The 7,086-nt window shown below is 34.5% G+C and overlaps 1 long non-coding RNA gene across 1 annotated transcript; it reads right to left on the bottom strand.

The window, feature by feature from the left end:
* Positions 1-237: 237 nt before the first annotated feature.
* On the bottom strand, positions 238-624 carry LOC125178647. The gene is made up of 2 exons (XR_007156975.1): positions 524-624; positions 238-359 (listed from the first exon to the last, which is right to left on the bottom strand). It is a non-coding gene; the product is annotated as an uncharacterized LOC125178647 (long non-coding RNA).
* Positions 625-7,086: the final 6,462 nt, after the last annotated feature.

Raw genomic sequence — 7,086 nt, 5'->3', positions numbered from 1 at the left:
TGTTTTCCGTCTTTTTTAGTTTTAGTCAGATTTCGACGTTGATCGGACGTTTAATTTTGGTTGTTCAGCATTTCAACCTAAAATCAACATTGATTGAATGTTTAAAAATAAATAAACATTCAACGTACTAATATCGACATTGTTTCAACGTTGAAATAAGGTTGTTTTACGTCTGTTCTAGTTTTGGTCAGATTTTGACGAAAATAAGTTCATGGCGAGGACAGGTAAACGACATACTCTAGATTCAAATTTGAATTTATTCAAAAAGAAACGAAAGCCGTAGTCGCCCGTCCACTGGAGAGGTAGAGGAAAGTTGTGCCCCCCTCCGTTATCATGAACATCTCGTCACGACATTCATCCTATGAGATTAAGGGTTAATCGTTTTAGAATTAGAATCACTTATAGTTTAGAATTCGAAGCAGAATCACTTATAGTTCAGAATTCGAAGCAGAATCAAGTTATCACTTTAGAATTAGAATCAATTATCACTTTAGAATTAGAATTGGCTAATTTAACGACTTACGGCTTCTTTGTGGGAAGAACAGGCCTTCTGGGTGCAGGTGAGGAGTTGTCCAGTTGAAGAACCGGCTAGAGGCTGAGTGCTGTCATCTCGCGGAGTAGGAACTACGCAAAATGGACGGGCATAGACCACGCGAGACGACACAGGGACGAGTTGAATGTGTGAAGGTTGAAGTGAATCTGTCTGTTGCCAGCCAGAGATGCAAGATTTTTGCTTTGCTGCAGGGAAAGCCTCGGAAGCAGTGAGAAAAGTCGCAACCAGCCCAGCCGCTAAATGACTGCTTTGAATAAAATTATTAAAATTGACAATAATGACGTTAATATAATAAAGGGTGAAGATTAAATCGTTCTCAATGGTTTACAGAATGGGATGGACCTATAAAAATGAAGACATATGCACGAAAGTTCGTAACCTTTCCGACAGATTTCGACATTGATCGGACGTTTAATTTTGATTGTTCAGCACTTCAACCTGATATCAACATTGATTCAACGTTTAAAAATAAATAAACATTCAACGTACCAATATCGACGTTGTTTCAACATTGAAATAAGATTGTTTTACATCCGTTCCAGCTTTGATCAGATTTCGACATTGATCGGACGTTTAATTTTGGTTGTTCAGCATTTCAACCTGAAATCAACATTGATTCAACGTTTAAAAATTAGTAAGAATTCAACGTTTCAATATCGACGTTGTTTCAATGTTGAAATAAGGTTGTTTTACGTCCCTTCTAGTGTTGGTCAGATTTCGAAGTTGGTATGACGTTTAATTTTGGTTGTTCAGCACTTCAACCTGAAATCAACATTGATTCAACGTTTAAAATTTAGTAAACATTCAACGTACCAATACCGACGTTATTTCCACGTTGAAATAAGATTGTTTTACATCCGTTTCAGTTTTGGTCAGATTTCGACGTTGATTGGACGTATAATTTGGGTTGTTCAGCATCTCAACCTGATATCAACATTGATTCAACATTTAAAAATTAGTACAAATTCAACGTACCAATATCGACGTTATTTTAACGTTGGAATAAGATTGTTTTACGTCCCTTCTAGTGTTGGTCAGATTTCGACGTTGATATGACGATTAATTTTGGTTGTTCAACATTTCAACCTGAAATCAACCAATAATCAACGTTGTTTCAACGTCAGAAGCCTGCTGGGTACTCACTGCAGTGAGTGACAGATACCGCATTTTCTCGCCCGTCCGTGAAATCACGGACAGACGGACGGACATGACGAGCACAATAGCGCCTTATTTTCCATAAATGAGAAAATGCGCTAAAAACGCTTCAGGAACGGAATGCGGATCAAAATTTGATCTTTTTTAACTGAATTGTGTCTGATTTGCAGTTAAACAAAAAGAAAAGTAAAAGTCAATCCTCAATATTATACTTTTACTGAATCTCACATTGCATTTTAAATGAATCAAATTTCATTATCATTCAGGTGCACTAATTGAGTACAGTAATACCGATAACTGCAAGACCATGACTTAGAGACCATAAGACATGTAGCTAAAGACAGAATACTGGTAAGACAGTATAAGAAGACGGAGTACTGGTAAGACAGTATAAGAAGACAGAATACTGGTAAGACAGTATAAGAAGACAGAATACTGGTAAGACAGTATAAGAAGACAGAATAAAGAGCTAGTATGGATATATTTTTTTAAAGGCCTCCCACACTCACCATTCCAACAACAAAAAAAGGGATATTACGAAGAGCGATATTTTATCACAATTTAATTATATTAATTTAATTATTAAGAAGAGCAATATTTTATCACAATTTAAATCATTTCCACATTAATGCACCTTCTGCGATGCGCACAAACATCAGCGATGTATTTACATCTATAATAAAAATATGCGCTTAGAAATTACTTTTTAAAGACAACAGTTCTAAAGAGGCCAGTGTCTCCGATGTTAAACATGTACAATTAATTTCATATTTATTTTCAATTATTTAAAGAAGTTATTCATAAAATTTTTCCTTGATATATAAATATTTTTTAATTTTTCAAATCATTTATTCTGTCAATTGATTCATGCATTGTCTCCGACTTAACGCAAGTGTGCAAAATTTCAGATCGATTGGACAGGTAGAAGTGTGTTAAACATCGATTAAAAGATTTGTAGCAGTCAAACAAACAACAAGAAGTGAAGGTAAAGAGAAGTGTTGTAAGAAGTGAAATTAAAAAAAAAGTGTTGTAATAAAGCAACAGCTACATCAGAATGAAATTAAATTCTCCAAAATCCGTTTAAATATGAATATGCGTCAATACACTTGTATATGCGGGACTAACATCATAATGTTCTTTTTGCACTAAATTTCTATAAAGTTAGTTATTTTATCTTTTATTTTATTTTATCTTTTTTATTTTATCTTTGTATTTTATCTTTTTTATTTCAAGCCGTCATTCGAATTTACTTTAGCTCTCTTTCATATTATTCATTTTCGTATTTCGAAGCTAAATCATTCTCCGTTATTGTTAAATATTGTTGAAATTTAAATAAACTCACATATTAAATGAAGACTCGAAGTATACCTGCACGAAAAAATAATTATTGTAGCGAGCACATCCACAGAAAATAAAGATTGACGTATTGATGCTTGACATATCTAAAGCCTTAATTAAGACTACAACTGTACATAACAAAGGTTTGAAGCGAGATCGCTTGACAAATGAAGTCTCAAAGTCCAACAATAATGACTGATTATTGCAGCCATGACAGTAATCATGGCTGCTTCGGTTGTTCTCATGTCCGGTTGTTCTCATGTCCGGTTATTCTCTATATATACTTGTTCCTTGGCCACGAAATGATTCCTCCAGCGAAATAATTTCTCTGCACCATTTTAAAATTTTCTGAGCACATGTTAAACCATCTATATGGAAATTACCCAAAACATCATGGCTTAGACATTTAATCGTGTCGTTGAAATAACACCTAGAACCAAGGGCTGAACCTGCAGTAGTTTGCAGATGGTCAATAGACACAACCAGCGGCACGGCTGAAATGCTCATTAGTGCTGTCCGCGTCATGGGTGTCCGTTCCGCGTATTAAGACAGCGCTCCGAACTGAATTATTTGGCGACGACGAATGCACGCAAAAAGCACCCAATTTGGTCAGTCCGGTGGTAGTGATGGTGACTTTACTTACTTATGCTGAGTGAGGTTATGCCTATCTGGGGCCATGCTTTCAAAACTCACTAAGTGAACGTAACTACTTACGCTCTATTTTCTTGTCTGTGACTGGTGGATTTTGCTTGAAAGGCCGTCACTGATTGGCTGATGAACTTACGATCTCTTAACTTTTTTTGAAAGTATGGGCCCAGACTATGGAGTATGAGTGACTCTGACTCACTCAGTCACACTGTGACAGTGTGACTGAACTCGGTCACTACGTGATTTACTAATTTTTTTAGCGGGTCGTCATTACCCAATGCAAAGTACTGAAACATAATTTTTGTAATTTGGCATGTGCATGCATTCATTTTTTTTCGTGTGTTTTCTTTTACAATCGATCCTGCTGCCCGAGTATGTTTGCATAATTCCCTACTAAATTACTTTGTTGGGATTGTGATTAAAATAAGTTAAAACTAGTAGAATATTTTGACTATAGTGACTACAACAATTCGTCTAAATTAAAAAATAATATAACTCAGTACTCACTGCAGTGAGTGACAGAGAGCGCATTTTCTCGTCGAGGGAAACGTGAAGTCACGGACGGACGGACAGACGGACGGACGGATGGACATGACGAGTGCAATAGCGCCTTTTCCACAAATGAGAAAATGCGCTAAAAATACGTAACTTCGTTGTCAAAATTTGCACAGTCATTTGACTATACGTGCTGAAAAAAATATTTCCAACGACAAATGCATTAGAAAAAAAATCATTTCTCGGTACACTGGAATCTGGACTTTTTATCTAGAAAGAATATACTTTATTAAGCTAAATAAAATTATTAAAAATAATCAACCAATACTAATTTGGTGGGGCAATCAGAACAAGCATCGGTCCGTGTTTCCGAATACGTTAAAATAGCAGTCTGGATATCCGATATTGTGTCTATCCACGATTAATTCCTTGGGCTACGATGAATGACTTATTTACCGTAATCGAAGATTCCATCTAAAATCTATGATCTATCCTTCTTTAAATTTATCAACGCAAGGTTAGAAGAAGATTTGAAACAAATTCACCTTTCATTCTTCAAACCTTTGCACAATTTTACAATTGTGACGAGTGTTTACTCAAGATTTTTTTTAATGCCAATCTTTTAAATTTTCTTTAAAAGTCAAATCGGTCCGGCAGAGAGTTCAGCGTTGTCTTGGTATCAGAACGGTTGCATATAACGGCCTGAAATAATTGGTATCAGAACGGTTGTATATAACGGCCTGAAATAATTAATATCTGAACGGTTGTATATAACGGCCTGAAATAATTAATATCTGAACGGTTGTATATAACGGCCTGAAATAACTGTAGGACAATCAAACTATAATGCATGTAGCAGTGGCAAATATCATATATAAATCATATGGCAAACAAAGATTTCATAAATGGACAATTGAAACATGTGATTAATTAATAAAATACACACATCAAAAAAGTTATGTAGCAGAATAGTAGTTAAATAGTCGTGATCACGTGTCAAAAATTTACAGACTATTGCCATCAGAGCAAGTTAATCTAAAGAATATGAAAGAAAACAGCTTAAAATAAGTTTACAAGGAATTTTGCTATACGTTTGATGAACGAAACCTCATATATCAATGTAACCACTTTTAATTTAGTCTCTCTAACCCACATTGAAATCTTTTACGACCAACTGTCATTTCAAGAGTCCCGTTAAAGGCCATGTATATAAGAAAACGATTAAAGTGGAAAAATGGCAGACTCCAATGCGAACAATAAATAAGGCTAAAATTAATTTTTTTAATAACATAATTAATCTTATATAACTAATGAAAATTAAGTCAATGAGAATAAGTTTGTTCTTCTTATCAGGAAATGAACAATTATTTGAATAGTCAAAGCAAGCCAAAAGCCAGAGACCAAGGTGATTAAACCTGTAAGAGGCAAAGCCCAGGAACATTGAGAACCTACTTCCTAATTAAAGTATGAGTGAATAAGTATTTTGAATCTAAATAAACCTAACTAAAGCAATGAGTGATGACTCAAACAAAGTTATAGAGATTAGGATGGCTTCAAATAACACGATTGCAGAACAACAATAACATCGATTTCACCATAAAATCATAAAAACCACAGAACATATTAGTGGTACCTGCTCAGAGAGAACTAAGAAGAATAAGAAGTAAAATTCAAGTAATTTGGAAAATTATAAGAAGCTCGTACTACGTTTTTATTCTTAAAAAGCGTGATGAAAAATCCAGAAGTTAGGCTGAAAATATTTCAAGGTTGATCAATAGCAGGAAATGAGAAATTTATCATTCGTCTCGTTATCGACGCATTTTATACGAATTATAACCGTTTTTTACAAGCCTACCCAAGTTCAGCTTATTTGAATTTTTACAATTCGTATTGCAAAGTAAGTATATATTGGTCTATGATATATTGGTGTCAGTCTATAATAATTACACAAAAACATTAACGCCATTTGAGTCACGTAGCGCCCGCTGCAAATGACAATAGTTTGATGTTCAGAGTTTTTTATGATCTAAAAATAATGTTGCTGCATTAGAAACGTTAAATAATGTTGCTGCATCATTAATAAATTAAAACTACTGCACTGGACCTGCCTTTTGCTGTGTCACGCCATCTGAACAATTGTTTGACTGTCTAAAAATTAACAGCAATGAATTCTCTTGCAATTTTATTCACACTTGAATCAACGAGCAAATTCTGTGGTCTAATGCTAATAAATAATGATTAATGTGCTTCTAATGATACCGCAGTAGCATTGGCTCTATGATTGGTCATTCGGAATAAACTTAACCATTGAAGGCAAAATTTAAGGTTAGAAAGTTTACGCTGACTGCTATTTTTTTGTATGGTTTCGTGCGTGAGCTCAATATGACTTATCGCGAATTATATTAAAGTTACACTCATGCTACTCAGGCGTGTAATAAAGAGTTTGTCACCAAGACTCAGTACTTTAATTAACTAGCCTTGCATGACTGATGAAATGCCACGTGAAGTGTTGATATTTCATCGTCGTGACGACGAGTTGAACCTCAAGGCATTGATCAAGATGATAAATATTGATATATCGATGATTAATATTATTATCACAATGATCAATAATAAAACATTTTCCATATTAATCTTGTCAGGAAATAAATGCATTATTTATCACGTCTAATAAGTGAAAAGGAAGCTTGTAGCAATATAACACACATGGAAATTGTGAATGAAGTATCTTTCGAGGATCGTTAATAAGAGATCTAATAAGATAATTAAAAAACAATGAATTCAAAACAACATGGGAATAAAAGATTTAGTTGCTCTGAAATATTACGCACAGGTGCTCTTGAAGTTCTCCTCAAATACACTTCTAATATATCCAGTTGGCCTGGGGCACGCGTGTT

The sequence above is a fragment of the Hyalella azteca genome, unplaced genomic scaffold (assembly GCF_000764305.2).
Source record: "Hyalella azteca isolate HAZT.00-mixed unplaced genomic scaffold, Hazt_2.0.2 contig11593, whole genome shotgun sequence".
In the NCBI taxonomy this organism is placed as follows: domain Eukaryota; kingdom Metazoa; phylum Arthropoda; class Malacostraca; order Amphipoda; family Hyalellidae; genus Hyalella; species Hyalella azteca.
This window is presented reverse-complemented; position numbering and strand designations above follow the sequence as displayed.